Source organism: Mixophyes fleayi, chromosome 1, assembly GCF_038048845.1.
Source record: "Mixophyes fleayi isolate aMixFle1 chromosome 1, aMixFle1.hap1, whole genome shotgun sequence".
Taxonomy (NCBI): Eukaryota; Metazoa; Chordata; class Amphibia; order Anura; family Limnodynastidae; genus Mixophyes; species Mixophyes fleayi.
Window position 1 is genome coordinate 443608246 of NC_134402.1, and position 23840 is coordinate 443632085.

Genomic DNA, 23840 nt, shown 5'->3' on the forward strand with positions numbered 1-23840 from the left:
CAGAAGCATCATTTTTTAACCCTGTATCTGTGATGTGAGCTCTGGTTTATAAATACAAATTAAAACATTTGATGGGATAAATATTATTCTCAATACCCCCCAATCACCCCCCCCCCTCCTCCTTGCTAAACATTTGCTTGACAGATGACAAATGATAAACAGATGGTGGAGTTGGCTAAGCAGTAACATCTGTATGTATAGTTTTTCATGCAGGTTAAGGCACCCAATGGATCTCAACAGAATGTGGAACTTGTATAGTATGCTGGAACTTCTAGTTCCACAAGAGCTGGGAGGAGATGAGAGAAAGTGTGATAGTATATAGTTTATGTGATAGAGCATTGCATACAGTATATGCTGCTCTGTATAATTCCCCATCAGGTGAACATTTAGGTCGCCTGGCATCACTTCCTGCAAGCCATCACTCAGGACCCTGCACCCAGTAACAGGACACCCAGTGACACTACATTAGTCGGGGGCTCTCACCTGCAGCGATAAGACAGAGAGGAGACTTGTCCTGATGTAGAGTAATCAGGAGAGAACGGTGCCTGCAGCTCCTCTGCTCCAGTCTGTACCGGCAGCCGGAGTGAGGTATAACAGGAGATGAAGCAACAGAGGAAAGGGGAGGGAACACAACGCTCCACATTAGGGACCAATCGCTGCCTGCTGCACATGGGAAGCTGCAGTACCCACACACTGCCAGTAATGGGCGCTGCGGAGCAGCACTGGTGACAGTGACATGGATACATTTCATATATTGATACATTGTTTCGGCTCATTCCTCACAATCACTTTCTGCTGTAGGTTACACAACTCTCAGATCATAGGTAGGTTAGTATTTCCTACATAACAAGCGGGAATTGGCCAGGTCACATTCACACAGCGGATATAAAATGTGGTTACTAGTGTGTCAATGTGGTAAAACATTATCTCCTATGGCCTCTGTGTTAACGTCGTGTTTGGCTTTCACAGCAAGTCCAAGCACATCTGTGGGGTCACTTGCATGGCATACAGGTGCAATATTTGCACTGAACCAACCAATGAGCTTATTAGCTGTCTATGTTAGACAATGAAGGCACTATGTCTGATCGGGTGCTGCTGTTTAGTGCAATGTTTGCACCTAAATGTTATTAAATGACCCTCTGAGTTTTTTTTACACTGAAATAAAGCACATAAAGAAGATGTTTTATTCTATGTCAATTACTCTTTAAAACATAATTCGCAGTGAGATGTGTCTACCATGTGGGTTAGGCAGGTTGGTGTGCTGAATAGATGAAAAGGTAAAATGTTTGTAGTACATTTGCTTATATAAAATATAATAAAATGTTATGTAAATATTAGGAGGGTCCACATGAATTTCCTTTCTCAACATATTTTATCCAACATCACTGGCAGTCCTGAAGTAAATCCTCTTGAAAAATACAAGCAATGAAGATGCAAATAACTTTTGACAGGTGTCAGATAAACCACAGACAGGCCACTGGCATGATTAATGCATTAATCCTGTCCACGTACCTCATATAAGAGTTAGGGCTCTATTTACTATATCTATGTAGTGTACTGTGACAGGCATCATAATGTTTCACAGCACAACGCTGCAATGAACAATGTATCGCAGACATTTATGAAAAATAACCTCCTTTGCCATGCAATGCAAAATTTCTCTGCAATAGAGAGAGGGGCTAAGCATTGCTCCTTCCGCTTCCACAATGGTCAGAAAAAAATGGTTCTGCCTTCCAAGGGGTCTATGTATTAAACTGTGATCAGCCATTAAAATGGAGGAAACAGCAGTTTTCTTCGTAAAATAGCATTAGCAAAATGTTTAAATGGTTTTTGGCAGCATAAATCTTTGATTTCTCCCACTATATCCCACTTAACATTTCTTAATACAGTCCCCATAGATTAATATGGGCACTGCGAAGTTCTGCAATGCATCAAGCTTTGATAAGCTTTGCATTTCGCAGACAGGTGGCGCTAGCTGTCATTCTCAATGGGATCCAGTTGAAGCCTCTCTGGCTTCGCTGGATCCCTAAAGGTGGATGCATGTGCATAGTACTTAGGATGGAGTAAATCCTATTGAAAATTACAAGCAATTAAGATGCAAATCTCAAAGATGCATCAAAAGTACTTAGTCCCTTAGCATGTAAGCTTCTGCTCCGTCGTTATTGCATTAGCCTGCCTGGAGTTTCTGAAGTATTGGTACTTTTTGTTTATTGTTCTGTACTGTTTCACCCTGTATAGTCTACTGTTTGTACTGTGTGCGGCGCTGCGGAAATCTTGTGGCGCCTAACAAATAAATGATAATAAATAATAGTACTTCCTTCTTTCTCTGGCACCGCTAGACTGCCGGTAAACAGAGATAGCAATTCGCACTGGAGGGGTCACTTCGTCGGGGCTCCCAGAGAAGACCTGGCATGGTACATTTCAGTGAAGCTTAAATATGTTTCACTGTGATTTGTAGCAATGCATATTTAATGCCACCGCATTATGTTAATACATGGACCCCTTGGTCAACCATGCATGCGAAGTTCAATTATGTGAAAGGCTCCTGTTGTATAAAGATCAGTCTATAGCGGTCTCTGCACAGTCTGGTGTTAGGCACCATGTAAATGGGTTCACAGAAGTAGTCACATGACATTATACATTTATATTATTTTACATTATACTATATATCAGGCCTGGCCAACCTCTGGATCTCCAGGTGTTGTCAATCTACAAGCCCCAGAATGCTTTGCCACTAGATAGCCAGCTGATAGCTGGCAGGGCATGCTGAGACTTATAGTATTACAACACCTGGAGAGCCACAGGTTGGCCAGGACTGCTATATATCATATCACAGGATGAAACATTCAGTAGAATATTATTTCAGAATTTATTTTAAAGACACCGATGATGTTAAAATGACTGGTCCCTTATGTACACCATCATTTCCTCTTTTCTAATTCCTTCCCCCCTCCTTCTTTTTGCTCTATGTGCCCCCCAAGTTTATTAAAAATTCAATAAATGATGTTAAAATTATTAAAAATAAAGAACAGGTCTCCAACAACTGCAAAAGGCCAAACACAAATGTGCGTGTGAATGGATGTGTTAGGAGGTTGTTGTTCACAGGTCGTGAAAAGAAAATGAACATACTGTTAATGAACATGCTATAGTGTATAATGCAGAGAGGAGAAACTTTCACAGTTAATGCAGCGTGTAAATTGTTTGTCCACACTTACATGGCTGTAGACAGGCCACAGATATGAGCAACGCTGTTGATACAGAAACAGAATCAACACCAAGGCATCCAGCACTAAGCTGCTCATTTCAGCTTTGCTGTTGGTCCTTTGTTTCTATATCAACAGTATTGTAGAGCAGAAGTTCTCTTCTTTTCTTAGCTGAGAACCCAAGTGACAGTATGCCATTGTTCGAGGACCCACAAGTGTCAGTGTGCCATTATTCTAGGACCCCCAAGTGTCAGTGTGCTGTTGTTCTAGGACCCCCAATTGTTAGTGTGCTGTTCTTCTGGTATCACAAGAGTCCGTGTGCCATTGTTCTGGGACCCCAAAATAGGTGGTTCCAAAGCTAACAATCAATTGACTCCAAAAACATCTTCTGAGACCCTGATTAGGGTCCTGACCCACAGGACCCTGGAACATCTGTTCTCGTATACATCTAGACGATAGGCTACCTACAGCAGTGATAAACCAAGGATAAAACTGGACTAGCAATGTGGCAGATTTACCAGAAGTGTCTTAGAGTGTGACTGCGCTACTGTGGACTCTCAAGCGTTTGTTAAAATAGGTTGTTTAATCTCAGCCTCCCAGCCGTTCTTTCAATAAAAGCAACGATCACTCTGCTTTCTGCTCCACTACTGTCCTGGGTCTGCTGTACTGCCAATAGGTAAACCTATGTAAATATGGCATGGGACGCTGTGCATATCAGTCTAACATCACTGCCCTGTGCTCAGGGAGAATTTCTGTAACATGCAATTGTGTCTTCATAAATAATCACCTATAAATTTGATTATTTTTGGTGCTGTGTTGTCAACCCTGCAAGACCCCCCTGAAAACAAGTTGTGTCTGTGGTTAATGCTTAGACACATGGACTGGCAACTTGTAGCCTCGTCCCTCCCATTCTATACTTGTTGAATCAGGGACATGTAGTAGATGCTGGGCTGTGGTACTCAGGACTGGCATAGTGGGGGGAGGGGAGGGCACCCAGAGAATTAGAAAAGAATACGGACTGATCAGTAGAGTTGGGGAATATCACAACAGAACAATACTGGTTCTGGAATCCCTGCACACTATTGATCAGTGTAACTTATTTCAGAAATCCCCTGAACTTGTGGAGAAGCCGGATGTACGCTGATGTTCTTATTGATGACTGGGATTAGTCAGTCAGACACATTTCTGTCTTCACACTGCATTCTGTTCTAGTATATCTCAGCCTTAGCATACAGGTTCTAAAGGGAATAAACAGCAACCTAGGAGATCCCATTGTCCACTATCTCACTCTCAGTCTGTGGCTTCCTGCTGCCTATATTGCCTTCCCAGTATCATAACACTGGTACTGTCACATGCAGCCCTGTCCTCACTAACACATCACTCATCCCCTGATATACTCTGTGCTGCTGGGGACCCTGCTCCTTCCACTATATAACTCTCAGTCTGTGGCTTCCTGCTGCCTCCATTCCCCTCCTCACATCATGTCACTGCCCTTGTCACATGCAGCCCTGTCCTCACTAACACAGCACTCATCTCCTGATATACTCTGTGCTGCTGGAGGACCCTGCTCCTTCCACTATATAAAACTTGCAGTCTGTGGCTTCCTGCTGCCTATATTGCCTTCCCAGTATCATAACACTGGTACTGTCACATGCAGCCCTGTCCTCACTAACACATCATTCATCTCCAGATATACTCTGTGCTGCTGGGGGCTGCTCTTTCCACTATATAACTCTCAGTCTGTGGCTTCCTGCTGCCTCCATTCCCCTCCTCACATCATGTCACTGCCCCTGTCACATGCAGCCCTGTCCTCACTAACACAGCACTCATCTCCTGATATACTCTGTGCTGCTGGGGGCTGCTCTTTCTACTATATAACTCTCAGTCTGTGGCTTCCTGCTGCCTCTATTCCCCACCTCACATCATGTCACTGCCCCTGTCACATGCAGCCCTGTCCTCACTAACACATCACTCATCTCCTGATATACTCTGTGCTGCTGGGGGACCCTGTTTCTTCCACTATCTCACTCTCAGTCTGTGGCTTCCTGCTGCCTATATTGCCTTCCCAGTATCATAACACTGGTACTGTCACATGCAGCCCTGTCCTCACTAACACATCATTCATCTCCAGATATACTCTGTGCTGCTGGGGGCTGCTCTTTCCACTATATAACTCTCAGTCTGTGGCTTCCTGCTGCCTCCATTCCCCTCCTCACATCATGTCACTGCCCCTGTCACATGCAGCCCTGTCCTCACTAACACAGCACTCATCTCCTGATATACTCTGTGCTGCTGGGGGCTGCTCTTTCTACTATATAACTCTCAGTCTGTGGCTTCCTGCTGCCTCTATTCCCCACCTCACATCATGTCACTGCCCCTGTCACATGCAGCCCTGTCCTCACTAACACATCACTCATCTCCTGATATACTCTGTGCTGCTGGGGGCTGCTCTTTCCACTATATAACTCTCAGTCTGTGGCTTCCTGCTGCCTCCATTCCCCTCCTCACATCATGTCACTGCCCCTGTCACATGCAGCCCTGTCCTCACTAACACATCACTCATCTCCTGATATACTCTGTGCTGCTGGGGGCTGCTCTTTCTACTATATAACTCTCAGTCTGTGGCTTCCTGCTGCCTCTATTCCCCACCTCACATCATGTCACTGCCCCTGTCACATGCAGCCCTGTCCTCACTAACACATCACTCATCTCCTGATATACTCTGTGCTGCTGGGGACCCTGCTCCTTCCACTATATAACTCTCAGTCTGTGGCTTCCTGCTGCCTCCATTCCCCTCCTCACATCATGTCACTGCCCCTGTCACATGCAGCCCTGTCCTCACTAACACAGCACTCATCTTCTGATATACTCTGTGCTGCTGGGGACCCTGCTCCTTCCACTATATAACTCTCAGTCTGTGGCTTCCTGCTGCCTCCATTCCCCTCCTCACATCATGTCACTGCCCCTGTCACATGCAGCCCTGTCCTCACTAACACATCATTCATCTCCAGATATACTCTGTGCTGCTGGGGGCTGCTCTTTCCACTATATAACTCTCAGTCTGTGGCTTCCTGCTGCCTCCATTCCCCTCCTCACATCATGTCACTGCCCCTGTCACATGCAGCCCTGTCCTCACTAACACAGCACTCATCTCCTGATATACTCTGTGCTGCTGGGGGCTGCTCTTTCTACTATATAACTCTCAGTCTGTGGCTTCCTGCTGCCTCTATTCCCCACCTCACATCATGTCACTGCCCCTGTCACATGCAGCCCTGTCCTCACTAACACATCACTCATCTCCTGATATACTCTGTGCTGCTGGGGGCTGCTCTTTCCACTATATAACTCTCAGTCTGTGGCTTCCTGCTGCCTCCATTCCCCTTCTCACATCATGTCACTGCCCCTGTCACATGCAGCCCTGTCCTCACTAACACATCACTCATCTCCTGATATACTCTGTGCTGCTGGGGGCTGCTCTTTCTACTATATAACTCTCAGTCTGTGGCTTCCTGCTGCCTCTATTCCCCACCTCACATCATGTCACTGCCCCTGTCACATGCAGCCCTGTCCTCACTAACACATCACTCATCTCCTGATATACTCTGTGCTGCTGGGGACCCTGCTCCTTCCACTATATAACTCTCAGTCTGTGGCTTCCTGCTGCCTCCATTCCCCTCCTCACATCATGTCACTGCCCCTGTCACATGCAGCCCTGTCCTCACTAACACAGCACTCATCTCCTGATATACTCTGTGCTGCTGGGGACCCTGCTCCTTCCACTATATAACTCTCAGTCTGTGGCTTCCTGCTGCCTCCATTCCCCTCCTCACATCATGTCACTGCCCCTGTCACATGCAGCCCTGTCCTCACTAACACATCACTCATCTCCTTATATACTCTGTGCTGCTAGAGACCCTGCTCCTTCCACTATATAACTCTCACTCTGTGACTCCTGCTGCCTCCCCATCATCATGACACTGCCATTGTCACATTCAGCCATGTCCTTACATACAATTAGCTTTCCCAAAAGGCTTCTGAAATACTCTAAACTCCTATTAACATTATTATTCTCTAATAAATTATAGCTTTTTTCTGGTCTCACCCACTTCATCTCCAGCATGTCAGACTTTAACCAGTTTTGAAAGGTGAATAAAACACAAGGTCTGATCCTTGTCCTTCTCTACAGACAGCGGCCACAAATTAAAAATAAAGGATAATAAAAATAGTTATAAAGCAATTGGTGATCTATGGTGCCAATGTCCCATGCCGCTGCTTATGTGTAGGAGATAGGCTGTTAAAGAGATGGTTCTTGTTGAAGTATCTTCCCATCAGCTGAATTTTGGTTCCCATCCATAGACAGATCACGTGTGGTGAGATCAGGGAGACGAGCAGATCTGTTACATTAAAGATGGAAATAATATGTCAAGTGGCCTCTTGTCTCAGGTAGACAGGGGGAAGGTGTTATCTTTACCACCACATTTCTAGCTTGAATACACACCAGGAGATTCCCCCTATCTCAGTGTTAAAGATAGTGAGGGAATATTCTAATGATACATTTTATATTAAAGAGTACTGTATATTTGTTATATTTAATTGTTCTATATTGTTTGAATCCCGATTTTAGATAACTCATTGCCTACTGTAATTAGAGTTTTCTTCTGATGCAAATATTAACATGTAGTAATGTCTGTATTGAAGCGGTCTGCCAACTTGCAAAGCCAGGGAAGACACAAACCACTCATGCTCCTAAAGGTCTTGTCCTTTGGCCAAGTCAGACCAAGTCTTGATTAGTTGTCTCACTGCAGTCTCCCCCCTCTCCTAGACTGACCACCCTGCTCAAACATCCACTAGGATTGGTGCAGGTATTTTAAGGCTTATTTTAATTTATGGCATAGGTGGAGACTGGTTTTAGATCTGGGTGCCGTCTTATAATTTTAGACAGTTCTGACGAGAAGTTACTGTTATTGATGAGCTGATGATCTTGGCAAAAACTGGGATCTTTGAAGTCTCCACAGAGCTTGTCACTTTATGCATCTGCAAAAAGCGTGAAGACATTGAACATAGTCCCAACCCAACTGGTAGAGGGGTCAGCTGTGAATCATTGCTTCAAATTAAACTGTGTGGCTGGTTAATAGGCTCTTTGTGTGGCAAACTCTCTGGCTTTTCTTACTTGTATTTGTATCCTATGTGTTCTTATCTTTATATATAAAACAATGTCCACTTGCACTTTTGTTTACCTAAGTGATTCTGAATTCATAGATGTATCCTCAGCCAGTACGTAAGGCTGCATTCAGGCTGGCCAGCCAGCACTGAGCTGAACATAAGCCCGGTATCTTCACACACACTTTCAATAAACTTGGGTTATTGGTTATTAGGGTTAGATTTGCCTATGTGTACAAGCCCTTACCTGCCAGCCAAGCACATACATCTGTGCATACACAGCTAAATGATTGCCAGAGCGCCATCTGGAGGTAACTAATGTCCTTACATGGAATGTCTGGTATCTTCAAACTGATGGGGTTTTTTCATTATGTCTCTTTTTTGTGGACTTAGTTTTTAGCCACCATTTGGACAGAGCAGCAACAGGAAAACACTTCTTTAAATAAAATCTGTAATATAAAGATGTCTATCAGCTCCTAGTTATGTCTGAAGCTATACAAGAAAAACTGACAGCATTAATTCATAGAGCTAGTTGGTGAAATAAAATCAGAAGTCTAGCAAATTATTGCTGTGACGAAATGTAGTATATCTAATGACTGATTGTTATTTTCTGTTGAATTTATGTATAACACTGTAAATATTTTATGTAACCTTTCAAAGTGTATTTTGCTAACTGACCTGAGTCTGACCTAGGCAAGTGTCAATGGTCTTGTGAAAGTAGCCAGGCCCAGAGACACATAAATCTCTGAGTAGTTTGTGTAAGCAGAGATGTTAGACTTAGCCAAGTCGAACAAAGGAGCAGATAGGTGATACTTCAAGGTCCTGTGGACATTATGATCTCAGCTCACTTTGAAAGCCCTGTGCCATTTTCCAGATCAATCTGTCTTTATTGACAGCTAAATTCCTAAGTTGGGTGGTGAAGAGCCAACAAGAAATGGTTTAAAATCTTCTGCCTTAGACATCAGATTGTGCATTTCATGAGGGGTCTATCAAGACTGAAATGTCCCATCCTTTCAATTGTGTTCCCTCACACACAGGAAGTCTACCTAGTAAGTAGTACTCTGATTTTATTTCCTATTTTATTTTCTGAAACTCTTTTGTGCAACATATTGTATGTCTTGTTATTAATTTTTGTAAATAAGCCTTGTAATATTTTTCAGATTAAACATATTTAATCTACCGCATTCCTCTGTGATTCTTTGTGAATTTACAAAGCCCAGGGAGGCTCATGCTACATGTGTATTTGATTTAAGTGTTAAACATTAAATAGTGGTTTCTGGTGAACATAAGGACACCATAATAAATCCTTTGTGGTGGCAGTAAAGGTATATTTATTGTTAAGTAACTAAGTTAACACCAGTCACGACCAGCTGTTCAGATTGCTGTATCTGGGACAGGCTGGGCGTTCATGACAATTGCATAGGTAACAAAAGAACCAGTATGAAGATTTCAATGATAAATCATTCAATTAAAAACTCGTTAATCACACAGTATTAAACAAATCATTACCAATAAAAATTACCCCATCTTTGAATCAAAAAGTTGGATAGATCACTTGAAAAAATATATATATAACAATATGATAGCTACACACACTTGGAAACAAAGAATCTTGTAATATCAGTTAAACGTTCATATGAATCTGAAACAGAGGCTATATCTAAGTAAAATGCCAAGTTTGATTACTGACTGTAATATAAACATGGATGTGCTTGGTGCATAGTAAACTTGACACACATAAATAGTCTGGAATATTACAGTCCCTTAAACGCACGAGTATATCTGGTGAATAAATGCTCAGTTCTCACTAATTAGGAGCACACACTGGTGTCTCCGATATAGTTAGTGAGCTGTGGAATGAAGTTTAAATGCTTAATCACATGAGTATCCCCTGTGAAAGCTGCTCTATACTCAATGCTCACTGATCAGGAGCACACACTGTACAATTTAAATGTTTTACCTTTTCTGGAATAGGAACTGAGATCTGATAAAGCAGCATTCGTCTGTGTCACCACACAACTAACTAAGCCTGCTTAACAAGGGGCTCAATTTCCCACATACAACATATATGCTTTGATGCATGCATTGAAACAAGCAGAATTCTACAGAAAACTGACACTCAAAGGGTCATTCACAAAAACAGTCCTAGAAAGAGTACTTCAGACAAACAACCACAGACAACCTGAAACACAACACAAACGCACCACATTTATACCCAAAACAATTTTACACCCATATAGGTAAGGAAATAATGTTTGTTTAGTAACATAGTAACATAGTTAATGAGGTTGAAAAAAGACACCAGTCCATCAAGTTCAACCTATTTTGGATCTCCTGCGATCCTGCACTTATATTTGAAATTAATCCAGAGTAGGCAACCGCCCATCTGTTTCAATTTTGAAAATCCCCCCAGACTTAATATTGCAATCCAATTTTTACCCTATATCCACTACTATCCTTTATTTTAAATTAACGGTCGTATCCCTGGATACACCTTTCTGCTAAAAATTTGTCTAACCCTTTCTTAAACATATCTATTGAATCTGCCATCACAACTTTCCCTGGCAATGAATTCCATATCTTGACTGCCCTTACTGTAAAGAACCCCTTCCTTTGCTGGTTGTGAAATTTCCTCTCCTCTAACCTTAGGGGATGACCACGTGTCCTGTGTATGGTCCTTGGGGTAAAAAGTTCCCATGAAAGCTCTCTGTATTGACCCCTAATGTATTTGTACATAGTAATCATATCTCCCCTTAGACGCCTCTTTTCTAAAGTAAACATGCCTAAACTGGCTAACCTTTCCTCATAACTTAATGTCTCCATACCCTTTATCAATTTTGTCGCCCTTCTCTGAACCCTTTCTAGTTCCAAATTATCTTTTTTATAGAGTGGTGCCCAGAACTGTACTGCATATTCAAGATGAGGTCTTACCAACGATTTATACAGTGGCAAAATTACACTGTCTTCCCTTGCATCTATGCCCCTTTTTATGCATGCCAATACTTTGTTTGCCCTTGCAGCTGCTGCTTGACATTGAGCACTATTGCTAAGTCTACTGTCTACGAGCACTCCCAAATCCTTTTCCATTATAGATTCTCCCAAATTAATTCCATTTAATTTATAGATTGTGTTCTTGTTTTTGTTCCCTGAATGCATAACCTTACATTTATCTGTGTTAAACCTCATATTCCATTTAGCCGCCCAATCCTCCAGTTTATTTAAGTCCCTCTGTAGAGAAGCTACATCTTGCTCTGATTTTATTACCTTACAGAGTTTAGTGTCATCTGCAAAAATAGAAACTTTACTCTCTAAACCATCACCAAGGTCATTAATAAATATCTTAAAAAGGAGTGGTCCCAGCACGGAACCTTGAGGTACTCCACTTAAGACCTTTGACCAATTAGAAAATGTTCCATTTATCACAACTCTCTGTTCCCTATTCTCTAACCAGTTTTCGATCCAAGTACAAATTTTGATTTCTAGACCCAGTTCCCTTATTTTGTAAACCAACCTCTTGTGTGGCACTGTATCAAAGGCCTTTGCAAAATCTAAGTAGACCACATCTACTGTCCTGCCCTGGTCTAAGTTCCCACTAACTTCCTCGTAGAAACTAATTAGATTAGTTTGACATGACCTATCCCTCACAAATCCATGTTGATTCCCACTAATAATTTTATTGTGTACCAAGTAATCCTGAATACTGTCCCTTAAAATACCTTCCAGTAGTTTCCCCACTATTGATGTCAGGCTTATAGGTCTATAATTCTCTGGTTGTGATCTTGTCCCCTTTTTAAACAACGGCACCACATCTGCTATTCGCCAATCCATTGGTACTAAGCCTGATAAGATTGAATCTCTGAAAATTAAGAATAGCGGTCTAGCTATTTCCGAGTTTAACTTCATAAGGACCCTTGGGTGTATGCCATCTGGACCTGGAGCTTTATTTATCTTAATATTCTTCAGTCGCCTTTGGACTTCTTCCTCTGACAACCAAGTATTAATTAATGGCATGGTTTCATTTCCATTTTTATGTATTACTCCTGCCATTTGTTCCTCTCTGGTAAATACTGAAGAAAAGAACGTGTTTAATATTTCTGCTTTTTCCTTAGTATCATTTATCAATTCACCCATCTCACTTCTTAGGGGTCCTATATTATCTTTTTTAATCCTTTTGCCATTTATATACTTAAAAAACTTTTTGGAGTTTGTCTTACTTTCTTTTGCAACGTGCCTTTCATTTTCTAATTTAGCCAATCTAATTTCCTTTTTGCATGTTTTATTACATTCCTTGTACCTATGGAAGGACTCCTCTGACCCTTCAGACTTAAACAATTTAAATGCACGCTTCTTCCTTTGCATTTCTTCCCTTACCTTTTTATTTAGCCACATTGGTTTAGACTTAATTCTTATACATTTATTTCCCATAGGAATGAACTTATACGTGTATGTTTCCAACAACATTTTAAAGACAGCCCACATTTCTTCCGTATTTTTTCCTTCAAAGGCTTTGTCCCAGTCTATGCTCTTTATAGACTCCTTTAGCATATTAAAATTTGCCTTTTTAAAGTTTAAAGTCCTAGTTGATCCCTTATACTGTTGTTTCTGGAAACTAATTTCAAATGAGACCATATTATGATCACTGTTTCCCAAGTGCTCCTTTACTTGAATATTTGATATTACGTCTACATTGTTTGTTATTACTAGGTCCAGTATAGTCCGCTTCCTAGTTGGTTCCTCAACTAATTGGGACATGTAATGGTCTTTTAGCGTGCTCAGAAACCTATTTCCCCTAGCTGTACCGCAGGTCTCAGTACTCCAATCAATGTCCGGATAATTAAAATCCCCCATAATTAAAATTTGACCTAGTTGTGTAGCCTTTTCAATTTGCTGTAGAAGTTGGGCTTCCTCAATCGTACTAATATCTGGCGGTTTATAGCATATCCCTATCAGAAACTTCTCTGAACTTTTTCCTCCGCTTGATATTTCCACCCACAATGCCTCTATATTATCACCAATATTCTCGTATATAACTTCCTGAATACTTGGTTTTAATTCTGGCTTAATATAAAGACATACTCCTCCTCCCCTTTTATTTACCCTATCCCTCCTGAAGAGAGAATAGCCTTCCAAGTTGACTGCCCAGTCATGTGTATCATCCCACCAGGTCTCAGTAATACCTATAATATCATACTGCTCATTCATTGCTACTAGTTCTAACTCCCCCATTTTACCTGTCAGGCTTCTTGCATTTGCAAGCATACACTTTAGTCTATTGCCTCCCTTAGGTATTTCTTTTTGCTTTAAAAAGGGCCGCTCCTTATCGGCTATGCTTCCCTTTCCCCCCTCTCCACCCCCTTTACTCTTGTTAAATTCCTCCTTACTACTCTCAATGTCTATCCCATAAATACTTGCTTGCCCCTCCCCCCCGGAGCCTAGTTTAAAATCTCCTCCAACCTTCTAACCATCGTCTCCCCTAGCACTGCAGCCCCCTCCTCATTCAGGTGCAATCCATCACGACAATAAAGATGGCAACTGACCGAGAAATCAGCCCAGTGCTCTAAGAATCCAAAACCCTCCTTCCTACACCAATCTTTTAGCCACGCATTAACCTCCCTAATCTCCCGCTGCCTCCCTGGACTAGCGTGTGGCACAGGTAGTATTTCCGAAAATACTACCTTGGATGTCCTTGCCTTAAGTTTGCGACCTATGTCCCTGAAATAATTCTTTTTGGACACCCCTTCTTCCTCTAACTCGGTCATTGGTGCCAACATGCACCAAAACCGCTGGGTCATTCCCAGCCCCTCCCAACAATCTGTCCACCCGATCCGCAATATGCCGAGCCCGGCATAACTAGTAAAACAAGACTTCGAACAAGTATATACAACATAAAACCACATTGACCTCATATAACCTAACAAGAAAAGAGTCAAAAATACTAAAACTGTTTAGAAAGACACAGAGATAACAATCACAACAGCAGACAAAGGAGAATGAATTATGGACACAACATAGTGAAAGCTTATAGGTTCCAGTCTGACCCCCACACATACAAAAAACTACCATGCAACCCAAACAGCAAATTCACATTAGACCTTATCAAAATACTGGAAGAAGAGCTAGCAAACATCCTCCACCAACAGTAATTCTAGTAACTACAAACCAAGCAACCACAAATCCTACATTCTGCTTCCTACAGAAATACACAAATCTACCATCAATCATCTGTCCCATTGTATTGGTATTGACTCCATAACACAAAACCTCAACAATATACTACATTGGACTCATTACAAAAATCATATGTAAAAAAACTAACATCATATGTCAGAGACACAACGCATGTACTCAACAGCCTCAAAGACCGCACATGGAAAGAGTCATGTATCTGGTTCACAATAGATGTGAGTTCACTACACACAAGCATCCCACACCGCAATGGGCTATAGACAAGACTCTAGGAGAGGATGTAGATATTGTCAGAGACCAAATAGACTTATAATCAATCTTTTTAGACTATCAGACCCACCCTGTCTATTTGCTGAGAGGAAGCAGCTTTTAAATCATATTCTCCCTGGGTTGTTCATTGGAAACTTTAAAGACGCTCGGGATATCGAACAGCTACACAAGAATAACATTACTCACATTTTGTCTATACATGACAGTGCCAGGCCTATGTTAGAGGGTATGAAATATCTCTGCATTCCAGCATCAGATTCACCAAACCAAAACTTAAAGTTGAAGTTCTTTTACAGAACATGGATTAGCAGCTGTTGAATAATTCGAATCAGCTGTGAAACCACGCCTTTAAACCCAAGAGGATTTATAATGGATCTCTATCAATGACTATAATCACACTGCCCTGAGGAAGCCCGTATGACGGGTGAAACGCGTTGGCTACAAGCCCCGATTATATATACCATCTTATTTCAACATCACAACTGTATTCGGACGAACAAGACACATCCGCGCATGCGCGATCATTTAGTTGAACGTGACGTTCACTCGCGCACTGGAGAGCCCACCGAGAGGCTGTTACATACTGGATAGCCATCAGCTAGGCAAGGTTTGTTGCCGGACGCCAGCATAGTACTGGTAAGACTCTTTTAACACATCATTGACAGAACGAACGGGTGAGTGATATTTTACCTCACGATTCTATTGTTTGGGATACTATGTGTCACATGTCATTCCGACATAATCAACTAGGAAACGATTGCGCCGATGCGCTGCCCCTTTTTCCAAAGGAGTGCTCAATTCTACTTGGTCCATAAAAGTATCCTTCTGGAACTTATGAGCTTTTTGTATGAATCTACATATTGATCCAACCTTTTTATATGCTAACTAAGGTTTGGTCTTTTTATCCTCTCGATTATTTTATATTAAGAGAATACCATCCAATTGCAGGCACTCCGGAAATTCAGGACTGCATGTTACATTACGGTTGCAGCTGTCCAGCTAATCAACCTATATGAATATGTAAAATTCTGTGTTTAGTCATACATTGTTATACAATTTGTCATTATACCAGTGCACTGGTTATTGTGTGTTTTTAATTACTGTTATATAAATTAACATTTTTCACCCACCTAAACATTTTACCTTTTAATTTAATATCATCTACTACTTTATCATCAGATTATACTCTGCGCCAGTGTTTTTTGTGTATATTGTTTAATGTAGGGGTGGGACATCCCTTGTAATTCTGTGCAGCATTGTAGACCTTTTCTCTAGAGCCGCGCCATTTAAGTCTCTGTTTATTAGACTTATAATCAACACTAACTACCACATAACTATTTCACATTCCAAGACAAAACTACCTGCAAACACAAGGAACAGCCATGGGATCTAAATTCACCCCAAACTATGCCAATCTTCACATCAATACTTGGGAAGAAACCTCTGGAAACACTATATAGATAACATGTTCCTCATATGGAAAAGAACAGAGTCTGAACTCAATGTATCCATCACACACAGAAACTAAAACAGACTCAACCTCAAATTAACACTACAAGCATGGACGTACTCTACAAACCCTTGGACAGCAATAATTATGTTCTTAAAAGCAGCTGCTACAAAAACTTATGGCTCAAAGAAATATCCACAATCCCCACCATACACTAGATGATTAGGCATACTGCCCCCAAATATGCACACACTGTATCCAAGAGACATGCAAACCCCCATCACGTCACGTGCTACACCACCAATTAGAGCACAGCATTTTAGGTGTGAAAATACCCGCTTTTACAAGGAACCTCAACCGCAATATTGAAATTACCATTATTCTCCTTAACCCACTGTAGAAGCCATTCCAATACTGATCTGGTTGTAACTTTTGTACTACACAGAGGTCAACCAAAAGTTTGCTACTTTGTTATATTTTATTTTAGTATATTTTGTTTATTGTTGCTGTCTTTTATGTTCTTTTTTGGATTTTGTCTATACTTTTGTAGTTTATATCTCTTAACTTTATCTATAACTTACTTATCTCCTTCTACTATACACCTCCACCTTTACCCAACCCTTCTACTAAAATCGTACAGCATATAGACACATCAGTATCACCGTTAAATGTATTATACATATTTTAAACTGTAACTTATAGCTGCTGCCATCATTGCTATACTTCCTGTTCTTCCACTTGTCAATTAATGTATTCCCCTTGTAGATCTACTATATAAATGCCTAGTGGCGTGTGTGGAAAAAAAAACAAACAAGCTGCAGCGCCACCTGCTGGGCAGAGTTATACACTGACCTATATATTTCTTGAAGGAGAAGTGACAGTTGGGAGTAGTTGGTGGTTGCCGGGGGTGACAGTGGGGAGTTTTTAACACCTTAAGTAGCTTGATGAAGGATGTGGCGATGAAGATGAGGTGATGGAGAAAAATTAGGAGGTGGTGACATGTGGACAAAACCACGTTAAAAAAGGGCGCTTGCGTCGGGAAGTAACGCTCTTCCCCTGAGGAGGCCTGGCCTAGCCCCAAATGCATGACAAGAACTTTTTTAACACCTTAAGTAGCTTGATTTGACTAGAATGCACGAGTATCATGCACGGGTTAACTTATATATATATATATATATATATATATATATATATATATATATATATGTATATATATATATATATATATATACACTATTTATTTCAAATATCCACAATGTTTGTCTGCCATGGCCGAGTTCACAGTTGAAATTTTGAGTTTGCCTCTTGCAGTTAAAATAGAAGACAGTTAAATAGATAATAAAATGTTTCCTGTTCAAGATTAAAAGCTTACGTTATATTAGTGTTTTATTTGTTTGTTTTTTATTTTTATTTGAACATTACTGTGCTAAATGTTTACCATCCACATGGAAACCCATTAACAATATTAAACAATGTAGCCATTTAAGGTTGACTGTGTTCGGATTGGCTCAAACGTAGCTCCAAGCCTTTAGTCTATCTAAGATCAAAGAATTTATTGCAAACGTTCAAACTTTAGAGCTGATTTGAAAACATATTTTAGCAGCTCTAGTTTCTGGCATAGAGGAAAATTTATTTTTAAATATACAAAGCAAGTAAATAAAACTGAAAGAAAATAAGTGCTGTAAAAGCTGGTTTTGTACCAGTTACTACCACAATATAATTCAGTGGATACATTTTCTCAGTATACATTTACTGCCATCTAGTGGATATAAGGTATTATGTAAGAAATATTGACCCTGATTCATTAACAAAAGTAAAGCAAGAAAATGAGTAACTTTGAACCTTGGCAAAACCATGTTACAATGCGAGGGGTGCAAATGAGTTTATTATTTTGCACATAAGTTAAATACTGGCTGCTTTATCACGTAGCACACAAATACTTTATGTTTACACTGAAGTGTAACGTTTACCTAGGACATGCTTTACCTCAACTTTTAATCTGCCATCACATTTTAAATTTACCTCCCTCTCCAATGCAAAGCGGCTTTGCCAAAGTGCAAAGTTACTTTTTTTTTTGCTTTACTTTTCTTAATGAATCAGGCCCATTAAGACTAGAATTGCAACTGCTGGCGTGAAGGCTTTAGTTCAGCAGTTCTGAAAACGGAGACGCCAAAGGGCCTCATTTTAGGTAAACGTAAAAATGCAATTTGTGTAACCACCAAAATGCATTTGTACACCTTTTTTTTTTTTTTTTTTTTACCTAGTATGCATGTATCTTTGCAAGTCCTGGCATATAGATATGTCCAGGGCAGGAACCTACACTAGCCCTATGAGATGCACAAAGATAGGCCTACTTAAAGGCGTGTAAGTAAAAGTTAGATGAATCTCTTACGGCATAATTGACTTGTGTGTTCAGGCCTCTACTATAATGAACTTTGTATTATTAACTTTTTTTTTTTTTCTAACAGTAATGCTGGAAGTGTTACAACATCTGACAGAAGGATGGGGGGAAATTGGACACGTTCCCTTCGATTAGGCACATGAGTGCACATGCTTTTGCACCCATATACTAAAATGGGATTTTCGATGGTGACGAGATTAAACAAGATAAAGAGGTGGAGATGGTGATCTTGGGGATGTCCCCTGCTATGTGCAAGGATGCACAGTCCTTTCGTGCCATTGAAAACGTCTTCCTTTTTCACCACCTCTGACGTGCGCTATTCTTACAATGGGACACATGACACATAAATGTGGATAAACTGAGCAATGTTTTTGCAAAAATATGAAGTTGAAATGAATGAAGCGTAAGGTCCTAAAGTGTCCGTGGGCTGGACGTCAAAGTGGCTTTTCACAGTTTGCACCATGCACAGTTACAGGTGGGCCAACCAGTCTGCAAACCTAGGCTGAGATTGAATTCCTGAGAGCAGTTCCAAGGACCGGGATGAGGGCGGACACCTAAAGAAGTGCAGGAGGTCAACATTGTTAGCAGTTTGTAAATGATCCTTAAAGAGAAACCTGTCTGCGTAAGAGAACTAGGGAAGGTCTATATACTGGGCCTCATTTGCAAAGAGCAAAAAGGTTGAGACATTGTTCAAACTTCTCTTTGGTAATGCCGTGTGCCTCGATATTCAGAAGTCCTAGATTTCCACCAAAGTGCACGAGTTTGTAGAACAAGATGGCAGCGTCTGCAGAGGAGCAGAAGTTTGCACCGGCCGATAAGATGAGACGGGTAAGTAAGGCCATGGCACGCAAAGTACGCCAGTGCGCCAAGTCTGATGGAGCGGTGCAAGATTTCATCTCATGGACAGAGATTACTGAAAGAAGACTTTTTTTTTTTTTTTTTTACTATACTTGAGCTGGTGAAGATCAGGGGCTAGATTTACTATGACGCGAGTTTGGTTAAGCCCCCACAGTGCACCACCGGCAGTTTAGTGGTCCAAACCGCTGCATTTACTATATGGCGGTTTGAGGTTGCGATTTAAAATGGCTGCCGATGTGTGGCAGATTGAAACCAGCTAAACCGCCGGCAGTTCTGTTCAAACCGCCATCCATAAGGTTTTTTAATACCTGCCTTGGTAGCTCAAACATGCTGTTTGAACTATTTTGCCATTCAGAACATAACAGGAAGCACCATTGACATTTAAATTATTGGGGCAATCATTATTTATTGATTAAGGGACAAAATTAATTTATAATTAACTTATGGTGCAAAATTTTATTTTTCATTATATTAAGGGGACAAAATTATTGAATTTTTATAATATTCCGGCACTATGTAATGCCAAATTGTGCAAGATAAATAATTATATCCACCATTAACAATCAGTTAATATTATTATTATTATTATCGTTTATTTGTAAGGTGCCACAAGGTTTCCGCAGCGCCTTACATATATAATATTGTTATATATTCACATTTACCCCATAATATAATACAGTAATACTGTCCCCTTAAAAGAAAAAAAAAAAAATTCTCACATAAGTTAATTGTAAATTAATTTTGTCCCATAATGAATAAATAATGAATGCCCTAATAATTTAAATGTCAATGTTGCTTCCTCTTATGTTCTGAATGGGCAGGAAGCACAGACAGCAGCAGTTTGAGCAATCTTGCCTATAACAACCACCTCTTTTAGTTTGGCCATTTGGATGGCGGTTTTGCAAATTCCAGTTTAGTAAATCTGGGGGTTTGTATGTTCATCATTTTTAAAATCGGGATGGCGATTTGTAAAGTAGTGATCTTGTAAATTGTCAATTCTGTCCGTTTTAATGGTTTGGGATTTAGTAAATCTGGTGGTTTTAAAACCACAAGAAAAAAACGGCAAAAATTGGCGGCTTCACCAAACCGCCCATTAGTAAATCTACTCCCTGGTCTCATCTTGTACTTTTAATGAGACATTTCGTGGGACTTCCAGTTGCACTTTGGTGGAGGGCAAGTCCAAGGCAATTCTAGGCAAAATTTACCCAAAGTAAAACAAAGCTTCAAATGCAAAAGTCCACATGTAATAAAGACAGTTCTAATGTCCCCTTACTGTCATGATGCTAAGCCACGTAGTATTTTAGGAGGAAAAAAAAACAAGTTTAATTTTTATTAAAAATAAAAAAAATGGGTTGGAGGAGGTTGGATGAAGATGTTTTGTGCTGCATATTTACGCCCTGATAAATATTATATTGCTGGTTTCTATGGCTGTATTTATAGTTGAACTTATGTTAAGATACATGCAACTTTAAATGTAAGATATAATATGCACAGAACAAAACTGTGTCTGGCATCATCATGGACTCAGACAATAGTGCCAGGACTATGTGAAGCGTGAATGTACACCTCCTAATAGGCACAGACGTTGGTCACATTCCGACGGCTCTCCAAGGGATGCTGATGACTTGTGCCTCTATGTCTGTACTGAAAATACATTTATCAACTGCTGGTGACCACCACACATAAATCCGGCATACGCCCGTCAGTATTCAACAAGGAGCGGATGTAAAGATACGTCTGGTGATGAATACGGGTCTAAGTGCGCTCTGCTATAACAGACACAATACACTGCAGGATACGTCCCATACAAATGTGGGATATAAAGTTCCACAAGAAAAAAAACCGATTCGATTAATGTCACCTGTTAATCATATAATCATTAATGACAAAACATTACAAAATAAAAAAAGTGTTTTTTTTCATGTTTTCTCCATAAAACACATGTATTAGAATGTTATGAATGTCTACTGCAAATAAAATACATTTTTACAGCTGCTCCTCATTGCAAGCACATGTTCTAGCATGTATACACAGCCGTCATCACTAGTAATCGGCACTTAGACTGTAGCTGGTTGAAATGTTATTATTATTACCATTTATTTATTTATTTATTTATATAGCGCCACTAATTCCGCAGCGCTGTACAGAGAACTCACTCACATCAGTCCCTGCCCCATTGGAGCTTACAGTCTAAGGAGGAAACCCATGCAAACACAGGGAGAACATACAAACTCCACACAGATAAGGCCATGGTTGGGAATTGAACTCATGACCCCAGTGCTGTAAGGCAGAAGTGCTAACCACTGAGCCACCGTGCTGCCACAGTTACAACTGAAAATCATCTTCGCTTAAATCAGACACTGCTATGTGCACTCGAGCTTGGCACGCCCTTACTGTACATTGACTACATGTATATGTCCAGTTCTCTCCCCATTCCGTCCCTGAAATCATAGGCTGTAGTAGGGTCCATTGTGCTTGAAGATGAATTGGAACAATTTTATGTAAAATATGACACATATCAGCATTTAAAGGGCCTTAAAGAATCAGGCCCTTATTATCTATGGAAGAACTAGATGATAACATTTAATGGTAAATTTATGTGGCTGCACTAATTGTGAAAAACTGTGAAAATAATTTGGCCTGCTCTAGTTTTCGAAAAGCAAAAAGATGTCTACTGTAAACTATCTGTGTCCTACACTTACATGTGGTAACCACTAGAGGGCAGTCAATGCATGTTATTTTGCCTTGGAACTATGGATAGCTAAACTCTGTGAGTTGCAAGTGCTGCGGCCTCTTGATTCTCAGGTACTGAGCTCTCGTTTCAAGATGCAAAGATTAGTCGCCCTACACACTTGACTGTATTATATAATATTCTGATGCCTCTGCAATGTTACTTAACCGGTACTTGTTCATCTGAAAGCCGACTGGCGTTTAATTCACGACCAAGGGAGACACAACCAAAATATCTGTTAAGTGAATGAAGATACGCATCAGAAAGAATAATGGATTTGTCTCGCTCATCATCCAGCAAAGTACATGAGTTGTAAATGTAATTCGCCAGCCAAAGCTCATTGCTATTCAGTGCTATGATTCAGTATGTGGGGATTTGCCAATAAACTGTCTCTGAATGACCCAGAAGAGATTGGCGGCTGCAGCTCATTATAGAAGAGGAAAATGGGAGAGAGAGGAACAATTTAGGTGATTTATGTACCGCAAAATTAAAACCGCAGCGCAAATGCTGTTTTGTGATGTCACATGACAGCTGCGCGCAATTGTACTTACGTGGGAAACACATGGATTTGCAGGTTCAGGATGGCAGCATCGGTGGGGGAGCAAATGTTTTCCACCGTCTGATTGAAGGAGATTGAGGGCACTCTAAGTGTGGATTAGGTGTATGAGTGTGCCTAATTTTGCACCAAAGTGCAGAGGAGAGATTACATTTTGCAGGATGGGATCCGTTAAATAAATCATAGGGTTTGAATATTTGGATTTACAGAGGTGTCCCTGTTGTGTGGGAGGGTGCACGTACTTTTACCCCCCCCCCTCTGGGAGGGTGCACGTACTTTTGCCCCCCTCTGTTTTGAAGGCGCATAGCCTTTTCTTTCCAGCGCATCGGCAAAGTATTTTAGGAGACATAATGGGGGTACTAAATATGAATTAGGTTGAATTTTGATTTGATGTTTTTACTGTTTCCACCATTGGTGAAACGATCATCACTGCAGGGGGTGCTGCTACTACAGGGCCCAGAGGTGAGGGGGGCCCGTCATTCACCCTCCCAAAGGGAAACCAATAACATGGCCCCATAGCAAAATATGGGAGAGGTTTTGGTAATATTGGTCTACCCCCTGTTTCCAAAGACCATGAAGTGGGCGTGCACCGTGAAATGCTCTTGGTGGACAAGTAAGGGCATTAGCACACATAAAGGTGCATTGTGGGCCTGCAGTTTGTACATGACCTGTTATTACAGATCCATAGAAGAGAATTCTACAAAAAAAAATAATAATTAACTCTCAGAGTCATTTCTGACCAGAACAATCAGATGGAGGATTAGATGTCTGTGATGGTCACCAGTGGCCAACTCCTCCAAGAGCGCCGTGGTGTAGAATCTTCACAGGTCACTCCAAAATGAAAGTTAAGTTTCAATTACCTGATGTTGTGCAGATTAATGGTTGCCCATTGGGCCGCTGTGGTCCTGCCTGCATGCAGGTTGGCTCCTCATCTGTGACGTCATGTCATGTTACCGCCCGTGATTCTCATGATCCCGTGCATGGCATACTTCCCATCTGTCCCAACTTTGGCAGGGCAGTCCTGA

The 23840-nt window shown here is 40.9% G+C and overlaps 1 protein-coding gene across 1 annotated transcript in view; it reads right to left on the reverse strand.

Moving 5' to 3' along the window:
• ME2 (malic enzyme 2) overlaps nucleotides 1-608 on the reverse strand; it is a 35799-nt gene extending 35191 nt beyond the window's left edge. The window contains exon 1 of the mRNA XM_075185588.1: nucleotides 484-608. The gene's annotated coding sequence lies outside the window, so the exon portion shown is untranslated. The remainder of the gene's footprint in view (nucleotides 1-483) is intronic.
• Nucleotides 609-23840: the final 23232 nt, after the last annotated feature.